This window comes from Macaca fascicularis, chromosome 1, assembly GCF_037993035.2.
Source record: "Macaca fascicularis isolate 582-1 chromosome 1, T2T-MFA8v1.1".
NCBI classification, from domain to species: domain Eukaryota; kingdom Metazoa; phylum Chordata; class Mammalia; order Primates; family Cercopithecidae; genus Macaca; species Macaca fascicularis.
Window position 1 is genome coordinate 173994265 of NC_088375.1, and position 21755 is coordinate 174016019.

The 21755-nt window shown below is 37.3% G+C and overlaps 1 long non-coding RNA gene across 8 annotated transcripts in view; it reads left to right on the forward strand.

The window, feature by feature from the left end:
• LOC107127321 (uncharacterized) overlaps positions 1 to 21755 on the forward strand; it is a 415876-nt gene that overhangs the window by 361372 nt on the left and 32749 nt on the right. For 5 of the 8 annotated variants that reach the window (XR_010578128.2, XR_012419500.1, XR_006696081.3 and 2 more), the window contains one exon: positions 13869 to 14012. The exons of the other annotated variants lie outside the window; for them this stretch is intronic. This is a non-coding gene — a long non-coding RNA (uncharacterized lncRNA). The remainder of the gene's footprint in view (positions 1 to 13868; positions 14013 to 21755) is intronic. 8 annotated transcript variants of the gene reach the window in all.

Genomic DNA, 21755 nt, shown 5'->3' on the forward strand with positions numbered 1-21755 from the left:
TATGTACTTTTTAATAGAAAATTATTTCTTGATGATTGTACCTCATAAGGATAAAGGACATACAGAACTTTGTCCTCCTCTTTTATAATAAAGAATGCACCATGCTTTGTTTAACCACTCCGTCCTGATGTAGATGGGACTTGCAACTAAACATGCACAAGCACACGTGCAAGTATATCTGTCGACTGAATACAAGGAAGTGGAATTGGTGGGTCAAAGGCTATGTACCTGTATACTTTCGATAGGTGTTCCATTTAGTGCTTGTAGCAATGTACAATCAACAATATACAAGAATGCCTTTTTCCCACACCTTTGCCATCTGAGTATGTTTTCAAACTTTGGATCATTGTCAGTTTGGTTTTTTATTTTTGAGATGGAGTCTCACTCTGTCACCCAGGGTGGAGTGCAGTGGCACGTGATCTCAGCTCACTGCAGGCTCCAAGTAGCTGGGACTATAGGGGCCCCCCACCGTGCCCAACTAATTTTTTTGTGTTTTTAGTAGAGACTGGGTTTCACCATGTCAGTGAGGATGGTCTCGATCTCCTGACCTCGTGATCCCCCTGCCTCGGCCTCCCAAAGTGCTGAGATTACAGACGTGAGCCACAGCGCCCGGCCCCATTGTCAGTTTTTAAAAGCAAAATGGCATCTCAGTATATTTTCTCATTATGAGTGAGACCAAACATTATTTCTTATTTTAAAGACCCATTTGTATTTTTCTGTAAACTACGTACATATAACTTAACTGTTTTCAAATTCGTTAGTGATATTTTCTCTCACTGGTTTCTGAGCACAATTTATGTATTAGGAAAATTATCCCTTTGATGTGATATGAATTACAAACATATCTTTGAAATATTTTGTCTTTGGACTATTTTTAAGCCATTTATGAATGGCTAAAATGTTTTACTTTTAAAATGTTTTAGTTTTATGTGGTCATGCATCAACTTATTTAAAGTTTTAGGGTTTTGTGTTATTCTTTGAAAGCCTTTCCCTACTCATAAATTGTTTAAATAAATCATATTATTTTCTTCTAGTCTTTTTATAGTTTCCTTTTAAATTATTAATAGTTTCGATAATTCTATAATTCATTTTGGTGTAAGGTATGAAGTAGTGATCCCAATTTTTTTCCCAAATTGAATCTATCAACACTAACTGTTTACTCATGAATCCATTTTTTGCCCAGCTTATCATATACTAAATTACTCATGCATTTGGGTTTATTTCATAATTTGGCATTGTTCTATTTATATGTGCACCAGTTTAAATTACTATAGATTTAACATATTTTAATATTGGCTTTTAAGTAGAAATATGTTAATATGGAACTACTGTTTTTCCTTGTAATAATGGTAGCAGACTTCATAGCAGTTAATTATAATAATAAAAGAGATGTGACTGTATTTGGAGCTCAAATGTAGGGAGCAGAATACAGTGGCTAGAGAAGAATAAAATGTAGCAACAAGAGGGATTTTAGACAAAGATCCCAAAGTACATACTTATCATCCCCCTCTTCTCTTCTCCCTCCCCGCCAATCCCCCACGTCTCCACTCAGCAGACTGACTGCTTGGAGCGGACCGAACAGTTTGTCCAGAGGCACGGTGGATGGTGACATAAAAGTGATAGGTTAGAACTTGAATATGGAAGGTCTCCCTTTACCTCCAGTCTTTAAAAAGTGACAATGCAAATAATAGATTTTATAATTGTACTTTCTTAATGATTTCAATTTTTATTTCATTTTAATTTATGATTAAAAATTAATGTATTGAATAAATATTCATTGATTACACACCATTTAGAATGATGAAAATCCAAAACACTGACAAACCAAATGCTATCAAGGATGTGGAGCAACAGGAACTCTTATTAAATGCAAAATGGTAGAGCCACTTTGGAAGATAGCTTGGCAATTTCTTACAAAACTAAACAGACTCTTATATGTTCCAGCAATTGTATTCCTTGGTATTTATCCAAAGGAGGTGAAAACTTATGTCCACACAAAAACCTGTATGTGGATGTTTATGGCAGTTTTATTAATATAACAAAGATGTCCTTCAGTGGGTGAATGAATAAATAAACTGTGGTACGTCTTGACAATGGGATATTATTCAGCACTAAAAGGAAATGAGCTATCGAGTCATGAAAAGACGTGAAGGAACCTTAAATGCATACTACTACATGAAAATAGCCCAGTCTGAAAAAACTACTTGCTCTATGATTCCAAATATATGGCAGTCTGGAAAAGGCAAAACTATGAGGACAGTAAAAGGATCAGTGGTTGCTAGGGGTTATGGGGAGGGAGGGATGAATCTGCAGAGCAGAGAGGATTTTTAGGGCAGTGAAAATACTCTGATACTATAAAGGTGGCGACATGTCATTATACCTTTGTCCAAACCCATAGACTATACAACACCAAGAGTGAACCCTAATGTAAGCTATGGTCTTTGGATGATGATGTGTTAGCGTAGGTTCATTGATTGGAACAAATGTGCCTTTCTGATATGGTATATTAATAGTGGGAGAAGGGGATATATAAGAACTCTCTGCACCTTCCACTCAATTTTTTTTGTGATGAACCTAAAACAATTCTAGAAAATAAAGTATATTGAAAGTTCAAAAAAATAATTGATCATCCAATGTAAGTACTGTCAATGGTAGCTGGTATTAAATGATTAGCAAGACTGGTATAGTCCCTGCCCTCAATGAGCTGGTGAATGCCAACCTAAAGGTTATGTGATGTCTGACGAGAATCCTGAAAATTCTCAGAGGGTAAGCAAGTGAGAGTGGAAAGGACTTCAGCAGCAGTCAGGTGTGAGTTCAAATTCTGACTACATGCTTACAAGCCTGACTCTGGGCATATTTCTGAGACTCATTTGCTCAATTGTAGAAAGAGATAAAAGTCTTTCCCTCCTAACGTTACTTGGAGGCTTAAAGGACCTGGGGTAGCACCAGGCTCCTATTTGATGCTTATTAGAGAGTGGGTTCTTTCTGGGGATTTTGAGTACCCTACTTGGGCAAAGCAAAGGGCAGCCACACTCAAGAGAGTGCTGGCCGATGCTTTCTAAATTTATAACATGTATACCTCCATTGAGAGCCTGTTTATGTTGGCAATTTCCCCTAGGATCTCTTCAGATTGCCCATGTTCTTTGCAGACTACCAGACACAGACTAAACATTCATCCTCCGCCTCCATGCACCTTTGCTTGGGCTTCTCATGTTTACTCTTGCCTCTTTCCTTCAGCTGAAACCTGGGCTTTGTGAGAAATTTCCCCAATGAAATGTTCTTCTTTTAACTAAGAAAGTACATGCTTTTTTAGTTAAGAAAGTTTGACAACTGCACTTCATTATATTTATATTACATATAGTATTTCTAATATCTTCTTCTTTATCAGCTTCCCTAAACCTGACTGGTTAATAATATTACAGGCTGATACAAAATGGACTGTATTGCTTTGATGCACAGCTCTGCTTTGTGGGGAGGAACTGAAGGTCAGATATGAGTATTTACTTTTGAATTAGCATGAACAGAGACTGAAATATGTAACCCAGACAGGAAATGTGTGCCATTCCCTGACACCCAGGATGGATTCTATTCCCTCCTTTTTTGTTCACATAGTGCCTGGTGTTTGCTCCTGGAAAGGAAGTGATTACATTCTGTGGGTTCTAGAATCCTAATTCTTATTTCAGAGCCAAAGATCACCATGAAGGTGCTCTGGGTCTATTAAATTGCTTATCTGCCCTGTGCCCCTGTATTCTCATCTGTAAAATCGGTTTAATAATAGAACTTACAGTACTTCATATGGCTTAAGTGAGGATTGAATGATTTAATGCATAAGAAACACTGTGTTTGGTACTGTTCTTAGTGCTTCCTAGGCATTAATTCATTCAATCCTCACAACAATCACTTGAAGCAAGTGCTGTTATTAAAAATGCCTAATATGTTTTTTAATATCAAAACACTTACCACATTGAATTGCACATATATGTTTACTTATTTGTCTTTTCCACTAACCCATGAGGTTTCTTTTTTCTCTCTGGCTTTATTGATATATAACTGACAAAGAAAAATTGCATATATTTAAGTTTTACAATGTGATGTTTTGGTATAACTATACCTTGTCTAATGATTCCCACAACTAGACTAGTTAACATTTTCATCATCTCACATAGTTACCATTTTTTGGTGATGCAAACATTTAATATTGACTCAGTATATTTTAAGTATAAAATACATTATTATTAATGACAGTTATCATATGGTATATTAGATCTGTAGAATTTGTATGTCTTATAACTGAAAGTCTGCACCCTTTGACTAACATGTCTTCATTTCCTCCATCTCCTGTCTCCTAACAACCACCATTCTAGTCTCTCTTTCTGTTGATTTGACTTTGAATTCTCTATATAAGGAATATCGTGTAATATTTATCTTTCTGTTTGGCATATTTCACTTGGCATAATGTTCTCCAAATTCATCCATTTAGTCACAAATAGCAGGTTTTCTTTCTTTTTTAAAGGCTAAATAATATTCCATTGTGTACACACACACACACACACACACACACACACACACACACAATTTCTTTATTCACTCATCTGTCAAAGGATACTAAGGTTGTTTCTGTACTTTGACTATTGCAAATAATCCTGCAATGAACATGGGAGTCCAGATCTTTCTTCAAGGTACTGATTTTGATTCATTTGGATAAATATCCAGAAGTGGAAATCCTGTATCATATGGTAATTTGATTTTTAATTTATTGAGGAACCTCCATACTGTTTTTCATAATGGCTGTACTAATTTACATTTTTACCCATGGTGTACAAGGGTTCCCTTTCCTCCACACCCTTGGCAACTCTTATTGATAAAAGCCATCCTAACAGATGTGAGGTAATATGTCAACCTGGTTTTGATTTGCATTTCCCTGATGATTAGTGATGTTGAGTACCTTTTCTTATGTCTATTGGCCATTTGTATGTCTTCTTTGGGAAAATGTCTATTGAAGTCCTTTCCCCACTTTGAAATTGGGTTATTTGTGTTTTTCCTATGAATTGTATGAGTTCCTTATATATTTTGGGTATTAACCTTTTATCAGATATATGGTTTGCAAATGTTTTCTCCAATTCAGTAGGTTGCATTTTCATTTTTTAAAAAAATTATTTTTAGTTACTATGGGTACTTAATAGATATATATTTATAGGGTACATGTGTTTTGATATAGGCATGCAATGTATAATAATCATATCAGGGTAATTGGGGTATCCATCACCTCAAGCATTTATCATTTCTTTGTGTTAGAAACATTCCAATTCCATGCTTTTAGTTATTTTAAAATAGATAAGAAATTATTATTGACTATAGTCACCCTTTGTATTATCAAATATTAACTTATTAATCCTATCTACCTATATTTTTGTACCCATTGACTATCCCCAATTTTCCACCCTTCCCTGGTACCTTCTCTGCCTCTGGTAACCATCATTATACTCTCTATCTCCATGAATTCAATTGTTTTATTTTTTAGCTTCCATATGTAAGTGAGAACATGTGGAATTTGTCTTTCTCTGCCCGGCTTATTTCATTTAATGTCTTCCAGTTCCATCCATGTTGTTGCAAATGACTGGATTTCATTCTTTTTATTGCTAAATAATACTTCATTCTGTATATGTACCACATTGTTTTAATCCATTTATCTGTTGATGGACACTTACATTAATTCCAAGTCTTGACTATTGGGAGTAATGCAGCAATAAACAAGAAAGTGTAGATATTTTTTCAACACAATGATCTCCATTATTTTGGATATATACCTAACAGTGGGATTGCTGGATCATGTGGTAGTTCTATTGTTAGTTTTTGAGGAACCTCCATACTGTTCTTCATAGTGGTTGCCCTAATTTGCATTCCCACTAACAGCGTACAAGTGTTCCCCTTTCTTCATATCCTCTCCAACATTCATTATTACCTGACTTTTGGGTAAAAGTCATTTTAACTGGGGTGAGATGATATCTCATTGTGGTTTTGATTTGCGTTTCTCTGGTTATTAATGATGTTGAGCATTTTTCATATACCTGTTAACCATTTGAGAGTCTTCTTTTGTAAAATGTCTATTCAGATTTTTTGCCTATTTTTAAATAAGATTATTTGATTTTTTTTTCCCATTAAGTTATTTGAGCTCCTTGTATATTCTGGTTATTAATTCCTTGTCAGATGAGTAGTTTGCAAATATTTTCTCACATTCTGTGGGTTTTCTCTTCATTTTGTTGATTGTTTCCTTTGCTGTGCAGAAGCTTTTTAACTTCATGTGACTCCATTTGTCCATTTTTGCTTTGGTTGCCTGTGCCTGTGGGGTATTACTCAAGATGTTTTTTCCCACTCCAAGTCCTAGAGAGTTTCCCTGATATTTTCTTTCAGTAGTTTTCGATTTAAGTCTTTAATCCATTTTGATTTTATTTTTGTATGTGGTGAGAGATAAGGGTCAAGTTTCATTCTTCTGCATATGGATATCCAGCGTTCTCAGCACTATTTATTGAAGAGACTGTGCTTTCCCCAATGTATTATAGTTTCTTGGTACTTTTGTTGAAAAGGAATTCACTGTAGATGTGTGGGTTTATTTCTGGGTTCTCTATTCTGTTCCACTGATCTATGTGTCTGCTTTTATGCCAGTACCATACTATTTTGGTTGACATGGCTTTGTAACATAATTTGAAGTCAGGTTATGTAATCCTCCAGTTTTGTTCTTTTTGCTAAGGTTAGCTTTGGCTGTTCTAGGTCTTTTGTGGTTCCACATAAATCTTAGGTTTTTTTTTCTATTTCTATGAAGATTATCATTGGTATTTTGACAGGAATTGCATCGAACCTATAGATTACTTTGAATAGTATGAACATTTTAACAATATTGATTCTTCTAATCCATGTACATGGAATATCTTTTCATGTTTTTGTGTCCTCTTAAATTTCTTGCATCAATGTTTTATAGTTTTCATTATCGATATCTTTCACTTCTTTGGTCAAGTTAGTTCCTAGATATTTTATTTTATTTTAGCTATTTAGCTATTGTAAATGGGATTATTTCATGATTTCTTTTTCAAATTGTTTGCTGCTGGCATATAGCAATGCTACCGATTTTTGTATGCTGATTTTGTATCTTGCAACTTTAGTGAATTTGTTTACCAGTTCCAATAGATTTTTGATAGAATCTTTAGGTTTCTATAAATATAAGATTATATTGTCGGCAAACAAGGATAATTTGACTTCTTCCATTCCAATTTGTATGCCCTTTCTTTATTTTTCTTGTCTAATAGCTCTAGCTGAGACTTCCAATACTATGTTGAATAACAGTGGTCAAAATGGGCATCCTTGTCTTGTTTCAGGTCTTAGAGGAAAGGCTTTCAGTTTTTCCCCATTCAGTAGGGTACTAGCTGTGAGTCTGTTGTGTATGGTTGTTTTCATGTGAGGTATGTTCCTTCTATATCCAGTTTTTGTTTTATTCCTCATAAAGGAATGTTGAATTTTATTGAATGTTTTTTTGTCATCAACTAAAATGATTATATGATTTTTGCTCTTCATTCTGTTCCTATGAGGTATCACAGTATCATATTTGTTGATTTGCATATGTTAAACCATCCTTACACCCTGAAAGAATTTCACTTCATCATGCTGAATTATCTTTTAAATTTGTTTTTGAATTGAGTTTGCTAGTCCTTTGTTAAGGATTTTTGCATCTAAGTTAATCAGAGATATTGGCCTGTAGTTTTTTGGTTTGTTGTTATGTCTGCCTGATTTTGCTATCAGGGTAATACTTGCCTCATCAAACTGAGTTTGGGAGTATTCCCTCCTCCTCATTTTTTTGATACAGTTTGAGTAGAATTGGATTAGTTCTTTAAATGTTTGGTAAATTTCAGTAGTAAAGTCATTGGGTTCTGAGCTTTTCTTTGATGGGAGACTTTTTATTATAGCATCTATCTTGTTATTTGTTACAGGGCTTTTTAAGTTTTGGATTTCTTCATGGTTAAATCTTGGTAGGTGATGTGTGTCTAGGAATTCATGTGTTTCTTCTAGGGTTTCCATTTTATTGGCATATAGTTGTTCATAGTAGTGTCTAATGATCCTCTGAATTTCTGCGATATCAGTTGTCTCCTTTTTCACCCCTGATTTTATTTATTTAAATCCTCTCTTTTTCTCTTAGTCTGGCTAAAGGGGTGTCACTTTTGTTTATCTTTTTAAGAAACCAACTTTTCATTTCATTGATCTTTTGTATTTTTGGGGGGACTTAATCACATTTATTTCTCTCTGATCTTCATTATGTCTTTTCTTCTACTAATTTTGGGTTTGGTTTGCTCTTGCTTTTTTAGTTCTCTAAGGTGCATCCTTAGGTTATTTATTTGAAGCTTTTCTTCTTTTTTGGCATAGACACTTATAGCTATAAATTTCCCTCTTAATGCTGCTTTCACTATATCCTATAGGTTTTGGTATGTTGTGTTTCCATTATCATTTGTTTCAATACATTTTTGGTTTCCTTCTTAATTTCTTCATTGGCCCACTGGTCATTCAGGAGCATGTTGTTTAATTTCCATATGTTTGTATAGTTTCCAAAATTCCTCTTGCTATTGATTTCCAGTTTTGTTCCATTGTAGTCAGAGAAGATACTTGATAGTATTTCTTTTTTTTTTTTTTTTTTAAATTTAAGACTTGTTTTGTGGCCTAACATATGGTCTGTCCTTGAAAATGATCCATGTGCTGAGGAGAAGAATGTGTGTTCTGCAGATGTTGGATATTCTGAAAACACCTATTACATCCATTGACTATAGCACAGATTAAGTCTGATGTTTCTCTGTTGATTTTCTGTCTCGATGGTTTGTCCAATGCTGAAAGGAGAGTATTGAAGTCTTCAACTATTATTGTATTGAGGCATATCTCTTTCTTTAACTTTAATAATATTTGCGTTATATGTCTGGGTGCTCCAATATTGGGTACACATATACTAACAATTGTTATATCCTTTTTCTTAATTGACCCTTTTATTATGTAATAATGTTTTCTGTCTCTTTTCATACTTTTGGTCTTGAAGTCCAGTTTATTTGATATAAGTGCAGTTACTTCTGTTCTTTTTTGGTTTCCATCCATATGGAATATATTTTCCCATTACTGTATTTTCAGTCTGTGTGTGTTTTTATAGGTAAAATGAATTTCTTGTAGGTAGCATATAGTTGGGTCTTATTTTTAAAATCCATTTAGCCACTCTTTGTCTTTTGATTAAAGAATTTAGTCCATTTACATTCAATTTTATTATTGATAGGTAAGAATTTATTACTACCATTTTGTTATTTTTTTCTGATTGTCTTCCCTCCTTCCCTGCCTCCTTTCCTTTCCCTTCCCTTCCCTTTCTTTCCCTCCCTCTCTCCCCCTCCCCCTCCCCCTCCCCCTTCCCTCCCTCCCTCCCTCCCTCCCTCCCTCCCTCCCTCCCTCCCTCACTTCCTTTCTTTCTTCCTTCCTTCCTTCCTTCCTTCCTTCCTTCCTTCCTTCCTTCCTTCCTTCCTTCCTTCCTTCCTCTTTCCTTTCATCTTTCTTTGGGTAAAAGTGTCTTTCTCTGTTAGTGTGTTTTAATTTCTTGCTTTCTATTTTTTGTTTACCTGCTGTAGGCTTTTTGTTTTGAGATTACCATGAGGCTTGCAAATAATATGTTATAACAAATTATTTTAAACTGAGGAAATCTTAACTCTGATCATAAAAACAAGCAAAGAGAAAACTATTTAAAAACCTCTACACTTTGACCCCATCCCCTCACTTTAAACTTTTTGCTCTATTTGTATCTTTTTATACTATTTATCTCTTAAAAGTTGCTATAGTTATTATTTTTGATAAGATTATCTTTTAGTCTTCCTAATCAAGATATGAGTGGTTTGCATACCACAATTACAGTGTTAGGATATTCTGAATTTGTCTATATACTTCCTGTTACCAGTGAGTTTTTTAAGTTCGGATGATTTTTTATGGCCCATTAATGTCCTTTTCTTTCAGACTAAAGAATTTCCTTCAACATTTCCTATAAGACAGTTCTGGAGTTGATGAAATCCCTTACTTTTGTTTGTCTGGGAAGTTGTTATTTCTCCTTCATGTTTGAAGAATATTTTTTCTGGATATAATATTCTAGGATAAAAGTTTTTTCCTTCAACAATTTGAATATGTTATGCAACTCTCTCTTAGCCTGTACAGTTCCCATTGAGAAGTCTGCTGCCAGATGTGTTGGAGCTTCTTTATATGTTACATGTTTCTCTCTTCTTTTAGAATGCTTTTAGAATCCTTTCTTTATCCTTGATCTTTGGGAGTTTAATTAAGGGCCTTGAGGTAGTCTTATTTCAGTTAAATCTGCTTGATGGTCTATGACCGACCTTTTTGTCTCTTATTTCAGTTAAATCTGCTTGATGTTCTATGACCGACCTTCTTGTACCTGAATGTTGATTATCTTTCTCTAGGTTTGGAAAGTTCTCTGTTATTACTTCCTTGAGTAAACCTTCTACCCTGATCTCTCACTCTGCCTCTTCTTTAAGGCCAATAACTCTTAGATCTGCCCTTTTGAAATTATTTTCTAGATCTTGTAGGTAGGCGCTTTGTGCTTATGATGCAAGCACAAAGGTGTGCTTCATCCTTTTTTATTCTTTTTTCTTCTCTGACTGTGTTTTTCACAGAGACTGTCTTCAAGCTCACTAATTATTTCTTCCACTTGATCAGTTCTGCTATTGAGAGACTCTGATGCATTTTTTCAGTTTGTCAGTTGTTTTCAGTTCCAGAATTTCTGTTTGATTTAAAAAAATTTTAATCTCTTTGTTAAATTTCTCTGATAGGTTTCTGAACTCTTTTTCTACGTTATCTTGAAGTTCACTGAGCTACCTCAAAACAGCTGTTTTAAATTCTCTGTCTAAAAGTTCATATATTTTTGTCACTTGGGATTGGTCACTGGTGCCTTATTTAGTTTGATGAGATCATGTTTTCCTGTACGTTCTTGGTGTTTGTGGATGTTTTTCAATGTCTGGATGTTGAAGAGTTAGGCATTCATTCTAATCTTCACATTCTATACTTGTTTGTACCTCTCCTTCTTGAGAAGGCTTTCCAGGTATTCAAAGGGAATTCAGTGTTATAATCTATTGCAACTCTTTGGTCACTACAGTCATATCTGCACAAGGAAGTGCCACAATCCTAGTAAAGCTGCAACTCTTGCAGACATGTAGAAGTACTGCTGTGGTTGGCTTGGGTAAGATCTGGGAGAATTCTCTGGATTGCCAGGCAGAGGGTCTCTTTTTTTCCCCTCACTTTCCCCCAATAAGAAGGAGGCTCTCTTTGCAGAAGACTGCTTGGAAATGGGGGACGGGTGGTGAAAGCACTCTTGTGGCCACCACAGCTGGGACTGGACTGGTTCACATCTGAAGCCAGCACATTATTAGGCCTTGCCCAAGGCTTATGGTGGCTACTGCCTGGCTACCATGAATGATTATTCAAGGATGAAGAGATCTTTAGTCAGTAGATGGGGAATCCTGCCAAGACTGGGTCCTTCCCTTCAGTACAGTGGGTTCCATTCTGGCCCAGGGTGAGTATACAAATGCCATCCAGGAGCTAGGACCTGGATGTAGAGGCTTCATGAATCTGCTTGACACTTTATTTTACTGTGGCTGAGCTGGTACTGAACTTTCAAGACAAAGTCTTCTGTACTGTTCCCTTCCCTTTCCCCAAGTGGAAGGAGTCTCTCCCAGACCTGCTTTGCTTGGAGTTGGGGGAAGGGTGATACAAGTACTCCCTTGGCCACCACAGCTGGTGTCTCAAGTGCACCCGAAGTCCACTGGCTCCAAGCCCAGCATAGCAGAAGGACTTATCCAAGGCCGTTTTGCCATTCAAATTCATTTAGGACATTCACAATTCATTCACAAGGACACTTTAGTCGGAGGAGCCCTGGGATCCTGAACTAGGTGGTGGAGCTAGCTGGAACTCAGATTCTTACTGCTGCGATGGAGGATTTCCCTCTGGCTAGGGCTAGTCTGGCTGTTCCCTCCAAGGGCACTGGCCAAGTACTGCCCTGTGTTGGGTTCCTCTGTGACAGGGCAGCACTGAATTCCTATGTGAAGTCCCACAATCACTCACTTTCCCTCCCCCAAGCATATAGATTTTCTCTCCATGCACTGCTGCGGGATTGGCGAGGGCGGTGTTTGCAATGCAAGAATGTCTTTCCTACCCTCTTCAGTGCCTCTTTCCCTAATATGATGTTAAATCTAGGTACTGTGATTGCTCGTTTGATTTTTGGTTCCTTTGAATGTGCTTTCTTGCAAGGATAGTTACTCAATTTGGTTTTCCTGTCGGGGAGGAGCGATCCCTGGAGGATTCTATTAAGCCATGTTGCTCTCCCCACTCCCTGCCTTTTAATATTTTTTGACTGTTTCCCTTGCCATGCAGAAGCTTTTTAGTTTGGCGTAGTCCTACTTATTTAGTACAGAAATAGAGAAAGCAATGCTGAAATTTATGTGGAATCACAAAACACTCTGAATAGCCAAAGCCAACTTGAGAAAGAAAAACAAAGTCAGAGGCATCACATTTCCTGATTTCCAACTATATTATCAAGGTATAGTAATCAAAACAGCAGAATACTTGCCAAAAACAGACACATAGGCCCATGGAACAGAAATAAGCCTATGAATATACCATCAACTAATCTTTGACAAGGGCACCAAGAATATATAATGGGAAAAGGCTGGTATCTTCTATAAATGGTGATCAGAAAACTGAATATCCACATGCAAAAAAATAAAATTGGGCCCTTATCTTACATTATACACAAAAATCAACTCAAAATGGATTAAAGACTTACATGTAAGACCTGAAATTATGAAACTCCTAAAAGAAAATACAGAGAATAATCTTATTAACATTCATCTTGGCAATTTTTTTTTTTTTTTTGGCCTGACACCAAAAGCACAGGCAACCCATGAAGTTGTAATGGCAGAAAATGTGTCTTGTTTGTTGCTGCATTCCTAGAACCTAGCATTGGGCTTGCACATAGTATGTGTTCAATATTTGTTTTAAAATAAATTAATGGATAATATATTACTCTGTGGTTCATTGACTCAATGATTGTGCGGGGACTGAGGTACTATGGTATGACTAGGCAGATAAATGTGACTATAGAGACTATGCAGGTTGTTACAGGGGTACCATTTACATAAACTGTACAAAGTTGTTGTTCTGAGAAAGACATTCTTGGAAACTATGAATAAATAGTTTTTTTCACACTAATAATTATTTATTCTTAAGAGTTGATTTCAATGACTAAAACCATTGAAATACTTACAGTTTTTTAAAAAATGTGGTATTTTAGATAGGACTCAGAGATGTGACCTGTGTAATGTTTCCTTTCTTCTTATTTTTAAAAATAATCTAAGATTTTGAAATGGGACTTAGGGGGAATGCTGGAATGGTGGATGTGTCTAAGTGGTTTAACCAAACTGTAATCATGACACTCCTCTCTGCCTGACCTTTTCACTCCCTATACTCAGTGGTGAGATAAGATTTGTCCTTGTGACTTCAGAATGATGAGGTTATTAGGGAGACTGGCTGGGTAATTTATTAGATATCTGATTTTGGGAAAGTCACTTAACCTCTTTGTGCCTTGGTTTTGTCCTCAAGGGCTGTTGTGAAGTTCAAGTGAAATAATAAATATTACAATGCTTAGGGAACTGCAGAAGCTATTTGAATGTACAGTTTTATACTTATTGTTTGTGTGTGTTTGTCGGGGGAGGTGAAGTCGGGGGTTCCTTGCCTCTTCTCCCGTGTTTCTGATCTTGCCTTCAGGTGAAGTCATGCCTCAGACTGCCTTCTCCCACTTCCAGGATTCCTCTATGTTGATAAGGGAGGAAGATTTTCCGCTCAGATGTGTCCACAGTCCTGGTGGGCAGGATTACAGTTCCTTCAAGGCAAAGGACTCGGCTCTCCTTGCTGCTCCATCACATCCTCACAGCACCTGATCTAAACAGGTGGGCTCATGGTCTTTTCTCTCAGTATCTTGATGGACCTGTCAGGTCGATTCTGCTTTGCAATTTGACCATCTTAGATAGCGTCAGAAGAAGTGGGAAGCCCATCTTACATCTATTAGCCTCAGGCATGTGTGTCATCCCAGCATATTAAAGAAACTCTGAATCGGACAATCACTCCCTTGGTTTCTTTTCTCTAATTTTTCTTTATGTGAACAACTTCCTTAGGATGCTAGAGGGGAGCAGGGCCGACTGTTAAATTTAAGAAACAGAATCCTTTAGCATCCTTAAAGTGCTACGAGATGGTAAATTCTATGAAAGCTGAAGGTGTGGATTCTAGAATCAAGAAAGACCTGCATTGAATCCTGGCTTAACTACTCTGACTTGGAAATACGTCTTAACATTTCTAGTCTGAGTTTTCTTCATTCTGGGAAGGGAATCACATTTGTACCAACCACATAGGGTTCTTGTATAGATCCTCTGTGAAAATGTATTCAAAGTGCTTACTACTAGGTGTGCCTGTAGAAGTGGGTAATAAATGCTAAATAAAGTCATTTTAGTTAATTCCAAGCTTTGAAAATCATCAAAAGTTTCTGTGCAGCCATGCAGCATATTTTGATGTAGTTAAAATCAATTAAAGACAGCGTTCTCTTAAAGCAGAACATTGAGTTGGACGTGGATTTTTAATGTTATCTTTTCCTTTTCAAAATGCGGACCATCTCTACATGTCTAACTTTATTTCCTACTTCTTTTCACCACACATATTTCCGACCTTTCCCATGAATGTGTGTACATCCTCATGGCTCTAGTCTAGTGCCTTAATAAAGCCTTTCTAATGTTTGGTTTCCTCTTCTTTTTTCCTCCATTTTACTTTCTTGAAATTTTTCAGGAAGCTTTCTGAACTCCATTTCTTCTTGATTCTTTCAGTATCCATTCCTAGTATTGCAAAATTCATTATATATAGTATCCGACATCTTTTGACAATTGCAAGCGTGTTCAGTTGTTAACTTAGTGAGTATAGGAATCACAATTATTTCTTTTTCATTATCTGAAGGAAGACAGTGCAATGTATTGGAAACAGCCTGGGATTTGGAAATAGAAAGTAGGGATTCTTTTGATGACTTTTCATTGATAATAACTAGTGTATAGACACATTTTATTTAGATTATATCAGGGCTTCATCTCTCTGTGTGCTGCTATGTGGTGCCTTAGAGATAAACAATCTTTTCTCTGTTAGTTTACCAGACTTATAGAAATCTGTTACATAGCATGTGTTCATTGAAGTCTCTAGTTTATAAAACTTGTTAAAGCTTAACTCTGAAACTCAAGATTTTTCATTGTTAAAAAGATGTCTTCTTAATGTATAACCAGGTTTTATTTAGTAGAATTACTTCTCATGACATGAGAAAGCTTAGCTAGGAGTAAACAGTGAAAACTAAGGAAAGCAAAGGACAATTAATGACTTTTTTTGCAGTATGTGTACCAAAGCATTCAGTACTGTGCTTTGTGGCTGAAGAGTTGTGTTACAGAGAGAAATACTGACATTTATGATTTGGTCTAGTGGCAAAACCTATGCACTTAAGTAGATTTATCAGTGAACTAGCCTGAAGGACTTTCCTAAGATGAGAAACTGCTCTAGAACACTCAGAAAAAACAAATGCAAGAATCAGGTCAAAATCATTTTTCAACTTACATAGGCCTCTTTGAAAGTATGTGCCATTTCATTTCACATTGATTGACCCTCTACGGCTTTGTGAACATGAACAGGGTTCCAGAGGTTCTTTGTGAATTGATGTATCAAAAATGGTGAGATGTATCTTAAGCATAACTGGTTCAAGATAAAGACCATGCTCGATCCCCCTAAATTTTAACCCTAGTTAGGAGACAATTCTAGAGTTACTACTGTGAACTTTTGGGAAATTGGAGATCAGACAGGGATGATCTTGCATTGCTGAATCTTCCCTCATTCAAAAGTGCCCGGTACTAGGTACCAATGTTTAAAGATATGATCAAGGATCAGTATGAGTCTGCCTTCATTGAATTAACACATTAAGGCTATGTTGGTATACCTAGGAGGGCTTTCAGGGTCAGGAAAATTACTGGAGGAAATGGCATTTAAAATAAGATGGAAAGGGCAAGTGAGAATTAGCCAAAAGCTACCCTCTCCTGGGTGGAGAATCTTGGCTAGCATATATACAACTCAGAGAAGATAGAAAGTTAGAGTGTTGGGGGATTTTCAAGTCATTTGTTATCACTGGGGTTGAGTGAGATAAAGAGGTGTCGCTAGATGAGTATCTAGTTATTAGCAGGGGTTAGGTCATAGAGGATAATAGCAATTATGAGAGTGGACTTTCAAGTAAGGGTAATGGAGAGTCACTGGGGAGTTTTAAATAAGGGTGGTGATAGGAGAAAATGCTTTCTTTAGAACCACCTTTCTGATTATGGTGTGAAGAATGGGTAAAGAGAAAAGACAAGAGGGACTGAGACCACTTAGGACATTATTGCTATAAAGCTGGCAAGAGATGGAGATGGCTCCATAAACACAGCCTTATTAGGGATGGAGAAAAGTAGATGGATTCTAGATATGTTTCAGAGATTTCATGCATAAAAAGCCCTATGACCTATTGAATGTAAGGAATGAGAAAGAGGTAAGACATCCAGGGTTATGCAGTTGAATGATGTGGGCATCATTAATTAAAGTAAGAGGAAATGAGCATGTTTTGCAGTAAATAAAATAAATTCAATTTTAACATGGTCTATCCAAGCAACATGAAACCTGGGAGATAATCACACAGAAGCCAAGGGAGGAAAGCCTTTTTAAAGAGAGTGAATAAGCAATAGTATAAATGCTACTGAGAAGTTAAGTAAAAAAGAAATAGACTCGGAAGTCTACCAGAGAGATGCAGGTTTCAGTTAGAAAAAAAAGGTGGAATTATCAAACAGGTTAAAGATGTGAGAAAGTGAGATCTCCATGGAAAAGGATTTCCAGTGTGGAGGTTTGTGGGGTGGGGGAAGCAGTAAAAAGTGGGTCTGGGAGAAGTCAAGCAGCAGCATTCTTATTTACGGAGTGCTTATTTTGCACCTTGGAAAGTGCTTGAAAGGTATTACAGCTTTTGATACTTACATTATCCTGTGAAATTGGTGCTCTCATTGTCTCCCCTTTTCAGGTGAGAAAACTGAGGTTCTGAGAGATTAAGTCAATTTACCTAAAATCATACAGTTAGTACGTGGCAGATTTGAACACAGACCTATATGGCCCAGATTCCTGCTTGTAACCACTGGTGATGCTGCTATGAAGAGCACAATGAAAAGCGCAATATAGAAAGTGTAAACCAAAAATAAAATGCTAAGACCCCCAACCATCTGAATGGACCCCTCCTCTCAACCAAGGGCATTCCAAAGTTAACCTGAAAAACTAGTTTAGGCTGTGATGGGAAGGGGGAGCCTGAAATGCCTCATTATACCCTCCTTCCTTTTGGAATTACTAATAGAACAGATTCTTTAAGTCTGATAAGAAACATTTACAGGCTATTCTCTCTGAAGTCTGTTACCTGGAGTTTCGTCTGCATTATAAAACCCTGGTCTCCACGATCCCTTATTGTAACCCAGACATTCTTTGATAATGACTCTTTCAATTAGTTTCCAATCAGAAAATCTTTAAATCTAGAAATCACCATTAAAGAACTTATCCATGTAACCAAATACCACTTGTTCCCCAGAAAGTATTGAAATAATAATAGTAAGAAAGAAAATCTTTAGATCTACCAATGACCTGCCTGCCCCCACTTCAAGTTGTCCTGTCTTTCCGGACCAAACCAATGCACATCTTACATGTATTGATTGACATCTCATGTCTCCCTAAAATGTATAAAACCCAGCTGTACCCCAATCCCTTTGGGCACATGTCATCAGGACCTCTTGAGGCTGTGTCACAGGCACATCCTTAACCTTGGCAAAATAAGCCTTCTTAATTGATTGAGACTTGTCTTAGATATTTTTAGTTTACAATTGGCAATGATGAAGGAATTCTGAGTGGAGGTGCCTCTGACCTTGACAAATCTCCTATTGGTGCTTGGAACCAACTTGAGCATTCTTTATTGCTCAAACCAATAGGACAATTTGCTGAGGCCTGGGAGCTCCCCCATCCAGAGAATCCCTGATGTTCCCCAATTTGGTTGTGATCTAAGGTTTATTTGGCTGTACAACTCCTTTTCTGGAGTTTTACTCTAATAAAGAACCCCAAAGGTTTGTGTCTTTGAGAATTGGATCTTGTGAATTGTATCATTGGAATCCCTTGTGAGTTGCCTTCTGATTGGGTTCAACCAATGGGAGATTGGTGGGCAGGAGAGAGATGTCTCCTGTGCAGCAGTGTCCCACATCTGGTAATAGCTACATCCCTCTGGGTAGCCCCTTCTCCTTCAGGGCGCTCGTCTTCACAGAGCTCTGGTAGAAGCTTTTCCTTCCTTTGTCCCTTTAGCCATAGGTGGTAGTAACTCCTTCCAGCTGTTGCTGGTCTTTTGGTTTTTCACCTGCGCCTCTCTAAGTAGGGGCTTCATTCAAGTCTCCCCATTTGAACCATCTGGGAATGAATTGTGTCTCCTGCTGTGCTCCTGAGTAATAGAGACAGTAGCCAAGGGGTAATAGGGACATGAGGACTGAAAAATTTAACTGACAGCAAAACCTATACACTATATCACCATAAATAATCATGATGAGAGTTATAACACTCACAATTGTTGACACTTTATGATTTATAAAGTGCTTTCACATAAGTTATATCATTTGGGTCAAGAAATAACCCCAAATAGTAGATTCCATTATTTACATTTTAGACAAGCAGACTGAGTCTCAGAAAAGTTAATATGTTCAAAGTCTCCCAGGTGACAGGGCTGAGCTTCCAAATTCAGTCCTCTTGAGATCAAAACCAGAATTCTTTCTACCACTCATCTGCTTCCCATTAGTTACTGAGATGACAGAATGCCTTTTCTGTAAAGCCTCCTGCAGTGGGCAGGCAAAGAACGTCTAAATCATGTCAGGAATCCCCAAGAACTCAATGCGTTTCATATCATAGCTAGATTCACGTGAAACAAAACTTCCTTCAATCTCTTGGGATTTGTCTCCCTGTGTGTAGGTTAAAGAAGACCAGTAAAGCATGCCAACTTCGTGAACAATATCAGCATAAAATGGGACCTGATAGTAGGTCTCCAGTGGCTGAAAATAACTGGACAAAGTACAAAGAAACTCTTACAATCCCAGGAGATTATGTTGATGATTTCATTGAGCTTATTCTTGGATCTGTAGCCTTTTCAATATATTGGGCCTTTCCCATATGTACTTTGTTGATTTCTCAAGATCAATACTCGCTGACTATAGATTGAGATTTAATAGCATCTTTTGAAGGCCTACTCTGTGCCAGATATTTTCACAGGCATCATCTCATTTTAGTCTTTGTTCAAGGCCATGGGGCTGGTGAGTGAGAGTGTAGAATGAAATCCAGGTGTCCTGGTTCCTTTTGCAGATCAAGTCTCTTACCCCAGGTTAGGAAGCAGTTTCCACAATTTCTTCCCGTTTCTTTTAATTTCCTTAGATATGCCTGGTGAAAACCTAAAGAAGAATCAAGTTTATGAGTTGAATCTGCTGATTCAGTTCAGGGGTTTGTGGAAAGGGCTGTGCCTAATAAGTAGGGACAAGGGCTGATGGCATGGTGATTTACATTATCCAAAACCCAAGTCTTCCTCTTGTCTCTCCTTAGATGCTTAGAGAGAAAGGAGAAGACCCTTCTCCTTTGTTGGATTATGAGGCAATAGGCCTGCCAACCTCCCCAGTAAAAGTAGCCCTGCAGAAGTTGCAGTGCTCCAGCCTGAGCCGAATGTCTATCTAGGAGTGACCCTGACAATGGTGATCAACGTAGATTGACCATTGTTCTTTTCATTATTGTCGCCTAAATGATCAAAATAGCACACCAGCCTCAGGGTTTATATCCCCCTTGATAACTAATTGTTCACCCAGACCATTGTTTTTGATGGGAGCCTTCAATCTCCCAGTGTGACAATAATTGCCTGAACGGAGATGCTGAGAAGGGAACTACTGAATAAACTCCTAGACATTTAGCATGGGGTTGAAGCCTTCTCAGTTTGATGTAAACTTACTCTTTTGCCATAAAATCTGCTGCTGATTCTCTTTCTTGTACCCTGAGCTACAGTTGTATCAAATTGCTCAAGCTCTTTAAACACACCATACCTTCATGCCTCTGTGGGTTATTCCTATAGTGAACTTCCATGTTTCTTCACATGAGGAATGTCTGTGATTATTTTAGGACCCAATTCAAAAACCGTCTTCTCTCTGAAGCCTTCCCTGATCCCCTCCCTTCATCTCTACTTCTCTAGAACCGATGACTCTTTTTTTCTGTGCTCTGTAAGAAACTACTTTTTACCTTTAGTGCAGGGGTTATCACTTTGTAGAATAAGCCATGTGCATTCCTGAAATCCTGATAAATTCTCCTCAAGAGCAGTGGCTGTTCCACAGTGGACACTCAGTGGAAGTTACTATCTGAGTAAGAAATTGAATTCTCCTTCTGTGAGTTGAGGGTTGTATGATTTGATCATTCTCTGATCCTCACAAAGCATTCCAGTCTGTGGTTACACAATGGCAATTTATATCTTTGCTCTCAGATAGAACCTAGCTTTGGCTGGATGCCTAACAATATAGTGGACATAAATTTACAGGGAGCAATTTACAGTCTGTCATGTCTTATTGCTTAATGAATTTGTCAAAAATCATATTACTCTGAAAATTATGGCAACCAGGGTCTATGGGGCTTATGTCTTTAAGAGGGAGATTGTTCCAGCCTCACCCAAGCAAAGCTGCTGCACTGCTTTCCTCTTTTTAATGCAGACACTAGAATCTCTGAGCACTTCTGTTTATTTATCAAATCTCTGTTGACCTTCACTTCGCATTAGGACTACCAGGGATGACCTTGGCCAGTTTGCAAATCCCCAACAACAGTTCACCTGCTGTCAGAGCCAAATAGGATTTAGGAGTCTATCTTAAACTCCTGATTCTATGCTAATATGATGTCATACATTTCTGGCTTATGCTCTTGCCAGACTTCATTGCTCGCTTTTCAAACAAAGCCAAAGTCTTGTCCTCTGTTAAAAAGACCAAAGAAAACCCCCTTTTTAGCTCTGCCCCAATTTTTACTCCACCTTTTTTTCTCTCATTCTGTTCTTCTTCCACATCCATTTGCTCCCTAAACCTCTCCCAACCTTGTTCCCCTCTGTTTCTCAGGATATGAGTTTTCTTTGAGTGATGCTATCTTACAGGATAAAGAGTCAAGACTTGGGTTTCTCTAGGCATTAATTTTTTCATTTGTAAATGGGATCAATAACAGCTAACTCACTGGCCTAGTATGAAGATTAGCAAGCTTGGCATTTATTCATTTCTTCATTTATTCATTCAACCATCCACCCATCCATTCGTTCATCCTTCCATCCATTCATGCAAAACTTATTCATTCATTTTGTAAATATTATTGGAGTACCTAAAATGGGTCAGACTCAATGCTTGACATTTAGGATACACAGGTGAACTCTACGTCTTGCTGTGAAAGACCTTGGAGTCCATTAGGAGGATGAACAGATGAAAAGGTAACTAGGAATGAATGTGGGAAGTTTAGTAATTGAGACATGCTCAGGCCAGAAGATGGGTTCATAGTCATCTTCACAGGTCTGCTAGGAGTGCGTGGAG